At 43.1% G+C, this 17,790-nt stretch overlaps 1 protein-coding gene across 1 annotated transcript in view; it reads left to right on the top strand.

Moving 5' to 3' along the window:
• The first annotated feature begins 1,632 nt into the window (after nt 1–1,632).
• The window catches only part of ZFAT (zinc finger and AT-hook domain containing), a 286,570-nt gene continuing 270,412 nt past the window's right edge, over nt 1,633–17,790 (top strand). Inside the window, exons 1-2 of the mRNA XM_047841895.1 lie at nt 1,633–1,751; nt 3,113–3,189. The gene's annotated coding sequence lies outside the window, so the exon portion shown is untranslated. The remainder of the gene's footprint in view (nt 1,752–3,112; nt 3,190–17,790) is intronic.

Raw genomic sequence — 17,790 nt, 5'->3', positions numbered from 1 at the left:
TAAATGACGAGGGTTAACGGAGTTAATCTTTCCTCAGCTAGCCAGAAATCGTGAGGGCATGGAGCTCCTTGCTACCGTGTGCACACTTTAACCAAAACTTCACTTGAAGTGTAGGGGCCCCGAAGGGAACTGAGTAAAGCGCCATTCTGTTGCTAGTTCAGGCGCAAATCAAGAAGCCGAATAACTGGCCTCCAAAAGTTGCACAAAGGCTATCGGCCCTTATGTCCAGAGTTCTAAGCCTCTTAGCGGTGAGAGTGGGGCCGGTGGGAGTATGAAGGGATCCACAGACAGCAAAGGAGGGTCTTGACAGGTGTTTCTGGATGGTTCCCCCCCCCCCCCCCATTCTCCCTAAGGGAAGGCCATGTAGGACAGAATATTGAACTTGAAGCCTGGGTCTCTGCCACTACCTGACCCTGACACTGAACAGACATTTAATGTTTCAGTCTCTGCATCCCATGTCTCCATTTGTAAACTAAGGTTGTGTGGGTACCATACTAATAGCTAAGTACTTAGGGTTGACCATATGTCAGGTCAGGCGTTTCCTCTCTTTTTAACTTAAGTATAATTGACATACAGTGTTATATTAGCTTCAGGTATATTAACAGTGATGACGCTATGCTCACCATAATTGTACTTAGCATCTGTCACCATATAACATTATTACAACATTGAGGATATTACAATATTTACATATGATGATAATTATAAATGACGATACTGTTTATTCCACTTCTCTCTTTATCCGCACAACCACCGCGGTAATTTTACTAACCCAATTTGACTCAGGACATTCAGTTCAGAGTGCTTAAGTAACACGTCCAAGGTCACACAGCAATAGCTGCAGGGCCAGACCGCATTCCGAAAATGCCGGACTCCACCACCACGCGATCCCAGTCCCATAGGGGTTAATCTCCCCCCAAGGCGCCCAGGGTCCCCTTCCCTTGACCACCGGACACCTCCCCCTCCTGCTCCCTGAACTCCGGGGAACGCGCCCCTTCCACCACCGGGCATGCTCAGTGGCTCACGAAGGATCTCCGTTCGGCCTCGGGAAATTTTTCACGCCGCTCGGGAGGCCGAGCCCGCCCCGCCCACGGCTCCTTCTCATTGGATTGGTCAAATTCAGCAAGTAGACGAGGAGGCGCAGATGACCTCCCAACCCCCCCGCCCCAAGCGCCCTGGGCGCGCGCGCTCCGAGCGTGCGTGCGTGCGTGTGAGTGAGCACGTGAGGGCCCGGAACGTGCACAGGGGGAGGGGGCAGGAAACGGGAGGCGAGGGGCGGGGCCGCCGTTGCCATGGCAGTGACGTCAGGCGTCGGAGAGCGAACCCGCCCCTGCCCCACGCGCGCGCGCGCACACAGAGACATGCACACGCGCGCGCACCGCCGCTCTCCCTCAGACACACTGGAGGGAAAGGTCAAACTAAAGGCGAGGGAGCGGGGAGGCCGGAGGGAGCCGCCGCCGCCGCCGCGCGCCATGACGGACGCGGCCGAGGCTGCTTTCTCGCCGCCGACACCGCCGAGCCGCGGCTCTCGCCGCGCCCCCTGCCCCCGCCCCCCGTGCCCCCCCTCCCCCCCCCCGGCTCTCGCGCGTCCCCGCGCCCCCTCCCCACGGCGCTCCGGGCGCGCGTCGGGCTGGGGCGCGCGCCGGGCGGGCGCGGGCGCGGGTGCGGGAGGGTGGGGGCCGCGGCGGGCGGCCGGCCTCCTCGCGCGACCCCCGGTCCCTCCGCCCGTCCCCTGGGCGAGAGCCCGCCAGGTGAGTGCGGCGGCGGGGGGCAGAGGGCGTCAGAAGAGGACCGGGGAGCGCTCAGCCCCCCGCCTGACCCCTTCCGGGGACGCTGACAGGCTCTCGGGACCCGGCCTCTGGGGGGCGTCGCAGGGTCAGCCTGTCGGGGGGCCTTTTCTGGCGCCCCCGCCCCTCGAGGTCGAGCCCCGGCATGGTAGGGGGCTCCGCGCAGGGGGAGTGCAGCCGCCGGGTAGGAGTTGGCAGGGCGACCCGGGCGTGGGGACAGGCGATTGGAGGCAGGTGGGCCCTTCTCTGGGGCTTGGTAAAGTGCGGGGAGGGGGCGAGGGGCCGGGCAAGGTGCGCGCGGGGGGCCCGCGGGAAGCTTTCCGGACGTGGTCCTCGGGCAGTTGGGAGAAACTCTGCCCTTGGGACGAGGCGCTGTGCTTTTGCCCGGGCCAGCGAAAGTGGCGGATTTTACAGCGAAACTCAGGGAAGCCAGGCAGGACCGGACGGGAGAGGGACCGGGAGGACCCGCCTGGATGGGCACCAGGGATGAAGAAATCCGCCTGTGGGTAGCACTGGGGCATGATGTGTGGACGTTGCCATGCCAATGTTTGGCTGTTTGTTGCTTGTGGTTATTTTAGGACTAAATGATAAAAAAAAAAAGTTACTTGGGAGAGAGGGAACTGCTTGGATGGTCATGAGTTCTTCCCTGGGTATGCAGGAAATGGGTAAATCTTTCACATTACCACCCCCCAACGGAATCCATGCCCAGTGGGCTTTAACAATAATAAATACAAAACGCTGGAGCCCCCGAAACCCGGCAGTGTTTGTCAGCTGAGTTTCAGGTGTCAGGCTCCGTGTTCCGTGGGAGAAAAACAGGAGGACACCGTAGTACTTGATATGCTCAAGCAGTCGCCTTTTTGTAATAAGCTTTGGAGCCCATCAAAGGGGAGTTTAGTTGTAACTGCCAGGGTTAAGTAATCACATTGACCCAGTGCCACCCACCAATCAGGAGCTTCCCTGAGTGTAACTTGGAAGACTGCTACCAGCCCAGGACTGTGCTGATTGTGAATTACCAGTGGTTCGGCTGGATTTTTTTTTCCTCTTTAATTTTCCGCTATTACCTTGCATTTAGCAGACGTTACAATGAATTACCCAGTTGAACTCCTCTCCACTAAATCACTTTTAAATTCTCAGGCGCTAGCTCTGACGGGTCTTTTTTCGCCCCGTGTTTGAAAGTTGTTTGGATATTTCAAATATAATAGCTTCAACTTGATAAGGATTTTTTTGAGTATAAGTCCAGCTTAAACAGATTATACACCAAGCCGGTGACGTGTTTTAAAATTTAAATCTCATCCAAGAAAACTTATGGTTTGTGAACGGCGCAGGTTGTGACAGCTGCCGTCACAGAGGAGATGTCTGAAGGAGTCTTCTGTGAAGGATAAGAGAACACCCAGGACACCTGGTGAGTTTGATATTAACCGGCAGGTGTCCCCCCCCCCCCCTCCCCTTGCAAACTTGCTCCTTACTTGAGCATTTCTGACACATGGGAGCCACTTCTGTTGGTTGTGGACCTTTGGTTATTTGTCATTTTCAGAAAGTTCTGTCGACAGAAAACTCTCACTTCAAAATTGAGTCGTTGTGGCATGAACCCGAGGCACCAAAGAGTTTCAGTGCGAGATGTAGAGGAGGATCATTCAGTTTGGGATCTTGTTAATTCTTTCTGTGCAGCAATTTTTGTACCTGGCTCTGTGCTGTGACACCCTTTAAAGGGCTTGCTCCTATTGGCTGTTGCTGACATATGTCTGCATACAATCCTGTAATGGGCTGTTTGACTGTTACAACCTAAAGCATCATTTCCTGTACTACAGAAATAATTTTTTATTGCCCATCCTTCCTTCTCTCTGTTGAAAGGGAACTGTAGAATTGGGCAGATCAGCACTTACTCAGCATATGCCCCACGTGTGAGTCTCATTGACCTTGGTAGCATCATGGAGGTCATGTGTTCATGGAGATAAACTGTGCTTGAACAGTTTCCACCAAATGGTAAAGACACATGGGAAAGAGATTTGAGATATGCATATCTTGATTTTTTTTTTAAGTCGTTTTTATTGGGAATTTATTGTGATCATTGCCAAAAATAATTCATTGATTTCTTTTGGGAGAATACATACTTTTCTATTTTACATTTAAAAAATTACTTCTTTTTTCAACTTTTCTAGTATTGCTTGTATATTCTACCACTGACAAATGTTTTTTGGGGTGACCTTTTTAAAGCTTGAGAACTAGGGAGAAGGGCAGTAATGCTGGGGTGAATTTGGCCTGGGAAAGCAGCTGTGCTCCAAGAAATTTGATATTTACAAGTGTAAGATAACAAATTAAGTAGTGGTTAGTTATGTTATATGAGAATTCTCTATTTTTACAAAAAGAATTCATTAAAAGATGCCTTCAGATAATCCCTTTTATATGGTAATTACCAAACGGGACTTGATTTATAAAAAATCATTTGGCATACAACGATTTAGGGATAGGATTTTGGCGTTATGTAAGATTTATCAGGGTTCTTTGAATTGTCCCTTTCTGAAAAGTGAGGACAAAGTTAATATTTATGGGCTCCTTAAATTCGAGTGTATTGCTTGCTTGTATGCTACCTATTAATGTTTTAACTGAATGGAAAACTTGTCATCTGATTTGTGCTGTGCCATCTAAGGAGCACATTGAAACCTAGTGAAAATGCCAAAATGTTATGGTCAGGTTTGTGTGGAAGTCCATCCAAGGTGGTGTAGTTACTGAAGCATCAAAAGCACCTTGTCATCGGATCCTGTTAGTAGGACGGTGGTCTGGTAGCATAGGCCAACAAGTGGTTATACCCAGACTTCAGCAAAATCAAAATAAATAGATTAGGTCCAAAGTCCACATGCAGTGAAAACCATTACCTTGAATTTTTCTCTAGGTACAAATTATTCCTCAGAATTAAAGGCTTGATTTTCCTAAGCTGTAATTCTGTTTGGGTCACTTGTGAAAAATTCTATTTTGATAAAAGAACAACTTACGTACTCTGTAAACTTTCCAGGGAGCTTTTTTTTTTTTTTCTTTTTGTTAGTGCAGTTGGATTTATTTGGAATCACAGGGGATATTGAGTGAGGTACTCGGGGAGTTGTCTCTCTGCAATCATTTTGCTTGGGCGATGTAAAAACAAAAAAAGGAATGTGAGTTAATATGAGTGGAACTTGCTTATGGATTAGCTCAGACTTTATGTTGGGATATGGGGTAAAGGAAGGAACCGGGCACAGGCTTTATTAAGGATAACTAATCAAACTTACTTTTCCTTATACTGTTCATGCCTGGCTTCATAAGACTGACACTCCTTCGCGATTTTAGAGAAGTCTTATTTTTAGAGACGGACTTTAGATAAGAGCTAAGTGTATAGAAGCATTCAGAGTATCAGAGTATTTGAGTGCTTTAATAGTTTTTGTTTTTGTGCATCAGGCAGAAAGCAAGAAATTATTTTCATGCTGAATATGGGTTGAGAACCCAACTTTGGGATAATGGGCACAGTTTTGTTCCTCTTAACGTAATTGAATATTATAAAAATTGAGAGAGCAGCTTGAATGATGCCATTGATTTCTTAGTACAGGCTCTTAGTTCCTCTGTTGAACAAATGAGTAAAAATGAGAATTGAAGATGTGATATTAAAAGAAATTTTTTCAATTTTTTTTTTTTAATTTCAAGATGCTGTCTCAAAGGATTGCTAATTTTTGAGTATGGTGAAGTTAAAAAAAATATTTGGATTTATCATTAATGAGGGTATGTAATTAAAAAAAAAAACTTTTTAAACACATGCAGCAAGTAAGTAGACTGCTGCAAATTTAAAATATTTGTGCCAAGATCTGTAAGAATAGAGATAATGATCAGAAATTTTAATTGGAACTTAAGGCCAATTTATGTTATCAACTTCATTATTCAACTCAGTGTCACTTGAAAAATATTTTATTTTTCTGTTCCCAGTTTTCTTTTCCTATAAAATGCAATCAGTAGTGCAACATACTCTATGTAAAATTGGGTTTTTAAATGTTTGCTAGACTTCTTAAGCATAAAATATTACCTAATGCTAATATGTGTATGTAAATCTATTGTATGGGACTTTTAAAAGTTTTGACTTTATAATCTGCAAAAATTTGGACAAAAATTTTAAAAATAAGAAAGGCCGAGTTCAGAGTTATAGTCACTGATGATGTTGTAAATTGTATTTTCCTCATTTTCCTTGAAGGATTTTCTTTCACTCTTGCTTGTTTATATTTTCTAGATGCCAATCATGCTAGTTTTTAGTGTTTGATCATGGTATCTATACCATCAATAGAAAGTTCACTTGTAAAAACTGCCCTCTGTATCTTCTTCCAGCTGTTCTGAGGATTGTTTGAATTTCACTTACCGAATGTGCTTTAATCAGAAGTTACTACTAAATAGAAAAGTTATTGCAGTTTTCACAAACTAGAGGAAAATATAAATTTGTCTTAAGATATTTTGTAAACATTTTTATGTTACTGCAGGGACAGTTAAACATAGTATGTATAATTTAGTGTTTCTCACTGTTATTAACATTTGTTCTAACTTAGCTTCATTTGATGCATTATTAAAGTCAGTAATAGTAGGTATACAGTCTCATTTAAAAAGATCTGTTTGGGGAATGTTTTTCAAAAAAACTTGCCCTTAAATAGGCAAAAGATGAAAATTTCACCCTGAAATCTTCTAATTGAATATATAGGTAAATGTCTGATATCACGCATTGTTTTGATTGTTATCTTACATATGAGGATTTTTTGTGTGTTTCTTTAGGATTACTTTCATGTACTTTTTATTTTTTTAAAAAGCTTTTCTTTGGGGTGACTGGGTGGTTCAGTCGGTTAAGCGCCCGAGTCTTGATTTCAGCTCAGGTCATGATCTCCTGATTCATGGGTATAGAGCCCTGGGTCAGGCCCTGTGCTGCCAATGTGGAACCTGCTTGGGACTCTCTCCCTCCCTCCCTCCTTCCCTCTCTCTCCCGCCACCCTCTCTCTCTGCCCTTCCCTTGCATGTGTGCGCACTCTCTCTCTCTCTCATAAATAGACATTAAAAAAAAAACTTTTCTTTAAAAAAAAGGCATTTTATTCTTAATGACCATTTCAGAGTCCTCAGACTTTTATTTTATTTATTTATTTTTAATTTATTTCATTTTTTAGGGAGAGAGAGATCACAAGCAGGGGAAAGGGACAGAGAGAGAGAGGGAGGGAGGGAAGGAGGGAGGGAGGGAGGGAGAATCCCAAACAGGCTCCACACCCAGTATGGGGCCTGACATGGGGCTTGATCTCACTACCATGAGATCATGACCTGAGCCAAAATCAAGAGTCGGATGCTTAACTGACTGAGCTACTCAGGTGCCCCAGGAGTCCTCAGACTTTTATATTTGAAAGAACTGGAAATGAGTAATTTATTAAGCCTTTTCCATAAAATGCATTAATTAATTGGAGCATGTGATGTAGTTTATTTTTACTATAATCAGAGAGTTGTCTTTATCCTAAACAAATTTATAGAATAATAGTTGGCTCTTTGGACAAATTTAGGTAGGGTAGACTGTGCCCAGAAATGATCTTTTGAATGCAAAGTGTTGGACTAAGTTTACAATATCCTATGGAAATGATATTTACCTTATAAAGACATTTATAGTATGCCTGTTTAAGGATGCTTTCTTAAACACGTCTGTAAGTAAATATATTATACATGTTGTTCACGTGATGTATTGAAGGGTTTAATTTGTGTCGTATGCTTCTCTCCCCTCTTCCGCCTTTTAATAATTGTCAGTTGTTGGCCTTTAGCCACATACTATGAGGGAGCTTTTAATGCATGATTGATTGGCCCAGGGTGGTGGTGGTTTTTTCCTAGTGCCTTGTCTGATGGGGAACAAGGAGATGGTCCTGTAACTCTTAATACATGTTAAATATTGTTGAGAATGTTTGGTTTTAATCAGTCAGTCTGTATAAAGGGGGAAACACTTTAAAAATTCTTGAGACGATATAAGTGGTTCTGTTCCCCGTCGCCCCTCCTCCGGCCCCTAACTCTATTGTGAGGAACAGAGAGGGTAACTGTAAGGAAGCATTGTAGGAGTTCGATGAGGTCTATGAAGGGAATATACTTGTTTTGATATAAAGCATGCTATATTCATCATTGCATACCTTTCCTTCAGGGTGTAACCTGGCTTTTTTATTAGCACTTGTGACTATAAAGAGTTGAGAAGAGCAAACTGCCAGGAGAAGCATATGGGAATCTTTAATCAGTTTACATAACGTTGCTGATGGCTGAGGATAAGCAGTTTCACACTGATGATCATTTTCCGTGATCACAGGTAGAGCTCCAAATTTTATAAGGCGGAGGACAGATGCTCAGGTGAAAGGTGGGGAAGGATTTTCGGATTCGAAGTCATTGTTGAGAAAATTCAAGGTTACCAATCTTGAAAAAAAAATTACGTTATATCAATTATAATATTTTCTAACACTGTACCAATTTTGAATATCCTGTGGCCATAAACACCCTAGTGTGTGTCCAAACATAAATCCTAATTTAGGTTAGAAAATTGGTCACTGAAAGTAGAGTTTTGGGGCGCCTGGGTGGCTCAGTCGGTTGAGCGTCTGACTTCAGCTCAGGTCATGACCTCACACTTTGTGGGTTTGAGCCCCACGTCAGGCTCTGTGCTGACAGCTCGGAGCCTGGAACCTGCTTCAGATTCTGTGTCTCCCCCTCTCTCTGTCCCTTCCCTGCTCATGCTCTGTCTCTCTCTCAAAAATAAATAAATATTAAAATTTTTTTTAAAAAAGTTAGAGTTTAACTGAAGGATGAAAAAGCTGATAATCTTTATCTTTTTTCTGTATTACAACACTTTGTTGTTAATTTAAAAAAAATTTTTTTTATGTTTATTTCTGAGACAGAGACCGAGCACTAGTGGGGGAGGGGCAGAGAGGGAGACACAGAATCCGAAGTAGGCTCCAGGCTCTGAGTTGTCAGCACAGAGCCCCACGTGGGGCTCAAACTCACAAACCGTGAGATCATGACCTGAGGCGAAGTTGGTCGCTCAACCGACGGAGCCACCCAGCCGTCCCTGTTGTTAATTTTTTCAGGCCTAGTACCATTCGCTTAGTTTTATGTACGCCTAGCTCTATAATTGAAGAGAAATTATGGGAATGATTCCTTGAGAAGCTAGAACCACATTGAGAGAGGTATGAGGTAAATAGAGCATAATTGTATAGATATACTAATTTTTTTTTCTAAAGCAGTGGTTTTGAAACTATTCTGTAAAAGGTTCTAGAGGAAGTCAAGCAGGTTCATTCCAATTTCAACTAGTGCAGTCTTACTTTGATCAGTTTTAAGTATGGAAGTTTGCATAAGGTTTCTTTTGAGAGCAAGGTTCTGTTGTTTAAAATAAAAAGTGTGATATCCATGATTGTTAGCATATTTGATCTTACCACTGTTCTGCTTAAATTATTACAGTGGTTGGGCCTCTTTAATATGATTTCTAAGACTTTTCTTTATCCAGCGTCAACTTAATTCTTCACCTCTTCTGTCAGTCTTTCTCTCGCTCTCCATATAAACTCTGTATTCTAGTCCTACTTAAATTGCGTGATAGTCCCTGAGAAGAAAATGTTCTTTTACAGGTCCATTCCTTTGCACATGGAGCTGCTCTCCTTATCATGCTAGGCAGGACTCTGCTCCCTTGGAACCTTGGTCATAACTCCATAAAAGCATTTATTTCGTTGTTTTTAACTATGGCCCCCTCGAGAACAGAGACCATCTAATTTATCTTTGTATCCATACAACTTGGTGTTCATTAAGTATTCAAATGTCTGTTGGATAATTGCATTTAGAATTTGAGAAGTAGTAGAATTACTTTAATGCACACTCACGTGAATAAAACATCCCAGATCTAGTCCATGCAAAGTATTTTTAACGACATAGTGTCAGGCTAAGTATGTGAAAGGCAGGCATCCCATTGCACTTACCATGAAGTATAATAAAGCCGAAAGATACATAGAAAAGATTAGATTGATTAAGTTCTAGTGTCTTAAATGAAGTGTCATACTGGATTCAGTTATCGCATCCTAAAAGTTGGGTGTGAAAGCCTTTTACCCATAAATGTCATACAGTCTTGATTGCCCACGAAACAATTTCTTCATTATGATTTAAGCTAATAGACACAAAAAGACCTCCATGTGTCAAAGTATACAGTGTGTTGACACCCTCTCATAGAGGTTAAAAAACGGGCCCTGGAGCTGCCCTGCCTGAAGTCCTATCCCTCGCCTGCCTGTCAATACTGTGTGATCTTCTGTAAGTTACTTAACCATTCTGTGCCTCTTTTTCTTCTCTGTAAAACGAGGGTGTCGATAATACTGCTTTATGTGGCTGTGATGAAGCATATGTGTGAGTTATGTATGTTGAGCACTTAAGAGAATGCCCAACACACAGAAAACCCTCAATAAATGTTAGCTCTAATTAATTTCTAGTGGCTCCTTATTGAAACAAATGAATGTGCATTGTGCATCATTTAAAAATAATTGCTTTACTGTAGGAGTATCTAATTGAAAAGAAAGTTAACATTTTTAGTTATATCTTTAGCCTAGCAACCGTTTGATCTCCTTACTGACTCATTCTCCCATCTCCCAGTGGAGTATAGACTGTTTCTGTCAGATGGATCAATGAAGACATGGGAGATTTGAAACGATGTCCTCTTCGTTTCTACAGCAGAGCATTTTTGTTCCCATGACCTGTGCAGTTTTTGCTAGTGCCCACAAGACAGGAGGGAGAGAAACAGCGTGTAGAAGAATCCAGCAGCAGGTTCTTAAACAAGCCTTAACCTGTACCAAATAAGTCGGAAACTTTCATACTCCTTAGTAGAGGAGGGGTGTGCAGCAGCTTTTTTCCTTGTTTACATTTTCCTTTACTATTTTGGCTTGGAAAGATAGATTTGTTTTACAGTGAATTTTTTTTAATATTTATTTTTGAGAGAGAGAGAGCGCGCGAACGGGGGAGGAGCAGAGAGAGAGGGAGACACAGAATCCGAAGCAGGCTCCGGGCTCTGAGCTGTCAGCACAGAATCCGACGCAGGGCTCGAACTCACACATGGAAGATCATGACCTGAGCCAAAGTTGGACGCTCAACCGACTGAGCCACCCGGGCACCCCAAGATAGATTTGTTTTAAATCTGAAAATACATTTATTCCAGAAAGGTACATACATATTTACTTTAATTAGTCAGTGAGCCTGTTTTTTAAGCTCATTTTTTACATTTACATGCCTGCAGTGAGGGAAATCAGTAGGGTATCATTTATGTTAGTGCTGGGTACTATGAGATCCCGTTAAATATGCCCATGCAGGATGCAAAGACAATTTTGAAGGAGGAAGAAGTTTGTATCCCAATATGTTTTATAAAGGAGGGTGGTTTTTTTGAAAATGTTTATTTATTTTGAGAGAGAGCAGGGGAAGGGCAGAGAGGGAGAGAGAGAATCCCAGGCAGGCCCCATGCTCAGCACAGAGTCCAACGCGGGGCTCGATTTCACAACCGTGAGATCGTGACCTGAGCAAAAATCAAGAGTTGGACGCCAGACCAACTGAGCCGCACAGATGCTCCAAGAGTGGTTATTCTCATAACAAATAATATCCAATGTGTCCTTACAGCGTCCTTGACTTTCTGTCTTCCGTGTAGCAAGATATCATGGGTAACTTTTTAAAAACCGTCTCACTAAAGGAAGGACTTTAGCAAGCAATTTTGAGTGTTCACTGCGCTGTGAGTAATTTGCAGATGAGGAGCTATGATGTAAAGATAAATCAGGCATCGTGTTTATGTACTGTTTTATGACCTGCTGGTGAGACCAGAGGGTGAAGAGAAGACTTGGGAATTGAACCCTGCAAACAAGACTGGAAGAGTGCTGGGTTTTGAATAGAGTGAGCAAGCAAAATGAGACAAGAGCAAGGGGGCCGTTTTTAAATGCCAGGGGTGTGCAGCGTTGACCGTGTGCTGTGGGAAATTTGAATGCTTGCACAGACTGGTACCCTTCGTGTCATCTTGTAGTTAGGACACTAGTTTAATGTTAGCAAATTTTTGCTGACGTGCCATTGTAGAAACTTAAAATATTTTTTGCACTTCCCTGAAAATTACAGGAGGCAGGTCACGCTAGGAAAAACAACTTCTAGAAGAAATACGATTTTGACTACACCGATTTCCTCTGTACAAACCAGGACGCTGTTCGTGTTTAATGTTATCTAGCCTTGAAATTTCGTTTCCCTTCGACAGCATGCCTTTCTGTGTTTGTCAGGCCAAACAACTTCTTGTTTTACTTATTGTCTCAGTTCTTGTTCCTCATTGTTACTATTAGTATTAATATTATTAGTAGTATTTAATCAGAAAAGAGAAATACTATTTGGGCATTTCAGAAGCCTCAGAAATGCTTGGTTACGTACAGGAGTAAGTTAGTTTTATGACTTTCCCGGTTGGGTCTTCCCAATAGCACCTCCCCCATGCTGACCTTCACCCTTCATGGACTTAGAAGGTTTCTCATTGTTGGGAGAGAACTCCTTGATCTCCGTCCATTTCCCATCTAACTTTCAGTTACTGGTTCTTGGCCATCTAGGGCTATATATGTGAAACTCACTCTTCTTACACACGATAACTCTTTCAAGTGTCTGAAAACAACTATTAAATCCTACTTGAACCATCTTTTTGCCACAATAAGGGAAGAAACCCTGATTCTCAAAAGATAAACGCACATGACCCGGTTTACAGACCCTTCTCCATCCACATCGCTCTCATGACAAAGTCTGTTCATCAGCATACCTCTTCAGATATGGTGGCCAGAGCTGAACCGACTGCTTCAGATGTGGTCTGACCATGGCTGAATACAATGAAGCTGTTATCTGGATACTGTACTTCTGTTAAAGCAGCCTGAAATTTGCATTACATTTTTTGGCAGCCACATTACCCTTTGATCATATTGAGGTTCTGGTCAGCTAAAACCCTGTCTCCTTCTCACGTGAGCTGCCCTAAGTCTGATCTTTCTCCTTTATTTGCCAGCTGATGCTTTGAAAGTAAATGCAGACTATGGGGTCTTGCATTACTATAACAGTTTAAATGAATTTGTCTATCAGATTTAATTCCATTTAACTGGCGGGAGATACGAGCTAACGTTTGTGTGCAGCAGAACGGTTTTTGTGGTGCTTTCACGTCGACTTTAATCTTCATAACCACCACCCGAGAATCAAGAGAAAACGACCTTCCACTAAATCAGGAATTGGCAGATAGGGAACTTCGTCACGGGTTTTTTGATTCCAGATCCCATGGTCATCTTATCACTGTTCACTTAGTAAGCATTTAGCATGCCCTTTAATATGGGGCCAGTGCTATGTGGGGCTGGTGCGTCAGCGAGCAAGACAGATTACAGGCTCTGCCCTGTGGTATTCGTGGCCTGGCACATAAATAATTACTGGCAATTACTGAGCACTTTGTGTTGGTTAGGCACTGCGGTAGATAGCGTTATTGTTCAAAGTCTCTGTTGCCCATCTTTACCAGGGTCCTCTCCGTAGGAGGATTATATTTTCCACTACATGGACATCAGGTTGGGGCACTAGGCCTTCCTTGACCAATGAAACATTAGGAGAAGTGACCTGTTGCTTATGTGAGCAGATGTTTCCATCTTGTGGTTCTGGCAGTGGCTCTTATCCCTCTGCCATGGAACCAGTATGCCTTGGCTAGGGCCGGTCCCGGAGTGAGAGAGGCTTCGGACTGGGTCCCAGAGCGATGGAACAGAGCGAGAGCTGATTCATGACAGCCATTGTTAACGTAAGTGAGAAACCCTCGTGTTGTAGGCACTGTGACGTCGGAGTCATTTGTGACACGATAGTACAGCCCAAACAGTGTGATGCTGACGTCACTCGAGGTGATCTCTGAAGACACATAAGGTGCAGGCTTTGTCCTCGAGGAGAATGCAGTTTTGGTGAGTGCGTTAGATGTCCACAGGTTATCAGTAGTTGGGCAAAAGGAGAATACCTATATGGAAAGGTCCGTGAAGTTGGGGCTCTTTGCTGACCTTTGCCTCACCCCTAGGCTGAGTCAGTCAGCATGTTGGAAATCCTACATCTCTGGTCCAGCTACCACTGCCACAACTTCTTCTCATCCAGAATTTGACCAGCATGTTTTCTAAATCCTCATTCAAATCCACCTTTTGTACAAAAATGTTTAAGAGGATGGGCTTCTACAGAAAGTCAGCAGGAACTTCTCTCATCAATGCATCCATCAGCACTCAAGAAGTAACCCAAGAATTTGCCTGGTTGAACCGTTTCTCCAGCATGCGCAGAGAGATGGGGTCCCGGGTTCCATGTCAGTTATGTCTGCGAGCTTTCAGGTTTCCCATTTTCACAGCTGTCTGTACATCTCCCTTTGCGTGGGGATGTTAGCGAGACAGAGCCCAGCTGGGATTCTGCGAGGAGAAGCTGGGGAATACGTGCCCGGGGTTTGGGGGAGCACTTGAAGCCTTGGAAATAATAATCATGTGAATATGCATGGTTGTGGGCTGTAGTTTTCATCACATTATCAAAGGGAATCATGATTCCCCTGGCAGGTTACCAGCCCCGTTGTGGAGTGAGAATAGAAGTTGAACAGAGATCTGGAAAATGCCCGTATGTAAGGAGCAGGGGAGACAAGAACCCAGAAGGGAAGCTGAGAAGGAATCATTGGAAAGGGTTGAGGACCAGGAGCAAATAAATGTTACAGAAGCCAGCTCCTTATTAGTCATAGTTTTTTAATCTGTTCTGGAATTTTGCATGAATTCTACATCCACCCTCATGGTATTTCTTCATGATTCCTTAGAAGTTACCAAACTTGCAGATACATTTAATGTCTTAGAATACAATTTTTCTTGATCTATAAATACGAATTTAAAGCAATTCCTTCTTCTTTTTCTGTCTCCTTTTTATTTTGGGCTTGAGTTACTTTTTTCTTTCTTCCTTTTTTCCCCTTAATCTTTTTTTACCCTTCCCAGATTAAAGATCATTCTTCTTGTTTAAAAAGGCTGAGTCCAGATGGGAGTGAAGCAGTCCTTTAGGTTGTCTGTTGACAATTGATCCCAAGTAAGGAAGTCGGCCTTTGTTATTTTTTAAGTCTTTTTAAAATTTTTCTTAGCACTTCTAACAAATTTCTACCTTTTTAAAAACAATTTTACTGAGATATAATTGTTACACAGTAAACTGCACATATTGAAAGTGTACAGTTTGGGGCACCTGGGTGGCTCAGTTGGTTAAGTGTCTGACTCTTGATCTCAGCTTGTGTCGTGATCTCCCGGTTCGTGAGATCGAGCCCCACATTGGGCTCCATGCTGACAGTGCAGAGCCTGCTTGAATATTCTCTCTCTCTCTCTCTCTCTCTCTCTCTCTCTCTCCCCCTTGCGTGCTCTCTCCCCTCTCTCTCTCAAAAAAAAAAAAATATATATATATATACACACATACACACACACACATATATATAAAAGAAAGTGTACAGTTTAATAAACTTTGACATATATGTATCCTCATAAACCATCATCACTGTCAAGATACTGAACATATCCATCATCCCCAGAAGTCTCTTGGTAATGCCCCCATTACTCCCCAGGCAACCACTGTTTGCATTCATTGGCATGTCCTAGAATAAAGCATATACTCTCTTTTGGTCCAGCTTCTTTCCCCTGCATGATTATTTTGAGATTTATCCATGTTGTAGCATGCATCAGTAGTTTATTCCTTTTTCATTGCTAAGTAGGATACCATTGTATGGGTATATTGTAGTTTGTGTGTTCATTTACCTCTTGATCGACATTGGGTTATTTCCAGTTTTGGGGGTTTACAAATAGAATTGCAGCGAACGTCCACGTAGATGTCTCCGTATGGATGTATGTCCGTATTTTTCTCGGGTAAATACCTAAGAGTGGAGTGGATGAATCAGTCTTATGTTAGGTATAGGGGTGTGTGTGTGTGCACGCGCGTAGAGACAGACACTGAAAAATAGGCTCACGCGATTGCTGGCAAGTCTGAAATCTGTAGGACAGGCCAGCAGACTGGAACCTCAGGCAGAAGAGTTGAGGTTGTGGTCCTGAGTGCAAAGTCTGTAGCATAGGCTGGCAGGCTGGAAACTCAGGCAGGATTACTGTTCCTGATTTGAGGCAGAATTCCTTCTTCCCCAGGAAACCTCAGTTTTTTGCTTAGAAGGCCTTCAACTGTGATTGAATAGGGCACAGGCACCTTATGAAGGATAATCTCCTTTATTTAACGTCAGTTGATTGGAAATGTCAATCATGTCCACAGAATACGTCCACAGCAACATCTAGACTAGTGTTTGACCAGATAGCTGGGCACAAAACCGAGCCAAGTTGACATAAAATTTAACCTTCACAGCGGCTAAGCGTGTTCTATTTTTTTAATACGGTTATAGAGGATACATATTTTTAAAGGTGAGTTTTTGATTGTTGCTAATTCACTAGTTGTTTGTTTTTAATTTTTTTTTTTCAACGTTTTTTTTTTTTTATTTATTTTGGGACAGAGAGAGACAGAGCATGAACGGGGGAGGGGCAGAGAGAGAGGGAGACAGAGTCAGAAACAGGCTCCAGGCTCCGAGCCATTAGCCCAGAGCCTGACGCAGGGCTCGAACTCACGGACCGCGAGATCGTGACCTGGCTGAAGTCAGACGCTCAACCGACTGCGCCACCCAGGTGCCCCAGTTGTTTGTTTTTTTTAACTAGCCTTTTCACAATTCTTAAAACAGTTGAATGGCAGTGTTTTCATTCTAGGTTAAGATTACTTTCTTCTTTGTAGACCTATCCTTTTATTTATTGTTTTTTAACTGTTTATTTGTTTTGAGAGAGTGCACACATGCACCAGTGAGTAGGGGAGGGGCAGAGAGAGGGGGAGGGAGAGAGAATCTCAGGCCAACTCTGTGATGTCAGCACAGAGCCCTATGTGGGACTCAGTCTCAGGATCTGTGAGCTCATGGCCTGAGCCGAAATCGAGTCAGATGCTTAACCAACTGAGCCACCCTGGCACCCTTAGACCTATCCTTTTAAAAATAGGAATTATTTTAGGGGCACCTGGGTGGCTCAGTCGGTTGGTTAAGCATCCAGCTTCGGCTCAGGTCATGATCTCACGGTTCATGAGTTCGAGCCCTGCGGTGGGCTCTGTGCTGACAGCTCAGAGCCTGGAGCCTGCTTCTGATTCTGTGTCTCTGTCTCTGCCCCCCCCCCCCCCCCCCCGGCTTATGCTCTTTCTGTCTCAAAAATAAATAAGAACATTAAAAAAATAAAATAAAAAATACGTAAAAATAGGAATTATTTTAGACACTTCCTACTATCATTACGTAACCTCCCACTTTGCTTATTTGTCAGAATCACATGACAGAAATGGCAGTTTCATTGTAAGAATCTTACCTCATTTGAGTTTCTTTTTAGTATCACAGGATTAAGCCATTCTTACGTAGTTTAGAGATTAAGGATGTAGTGGATTTGGAATGTAGAACCTAGTTAATTGGCAGAGTGGAGGTGCTGATCTCCTTTTAAAAAGGAAAGACAAAGTTTGGGAGAAAAGATACAAGCTCATATCTTAGGAAACATTTTTATGCCATTCTTTGATCAAGTCATTTAACTTTTTTTGAGCCTCAGTTCCTCATCTGTAAAATGGACGAATATCTATTTCATGGAGCCATCATAAAGTAGGATGCTTTGTATAAAGAGCGTGGAATAGTCCTTTCAAACAGAACAGCTCCCATTACTGTATTGCTTTATTAATGTTTAACGGTATTAGTTTTTTTTTATGAATTTAGAAGAACTTTGTCAATTTCTCCAAAAAAGCCTACAGCCACTGTGCCAGGCTCTAGAATTATAGGAGGAAAAAAGATAAGTGAGGTTCCTACTCTTTGAAAGCTTCTGTCTGGCAGGTTATGACAGGAGAGGCAGGCTGTAAACAAGTAAAGGAATAAGCAAACCACGTAATTTCGGGTTGTGATAAGAACTGAGAAGAAAATCAGAGA

The sequence above is a fragment of the Prionailurus viverrinus genome, chromosome F2 (genome assembly GCF_022837055.1).
Source record: "Prionailurus viverrinus isolate Anna chromosome F2, UM_Priviv_1.0, whole genome shotgun sequence".
Taxonomy (NCBI): domain Eukaryota; kingdom Metazoa; phylum Chordata; class Mammalia; order Carnivora; family Felidae; genus Prionailurus; species Prionailurus viverrinus.
The sequence above is the reverse complement of the archived record's forward strand: the minus strand, read 5'-3'. Positions and strand labels throughout refer to the sequence as shown.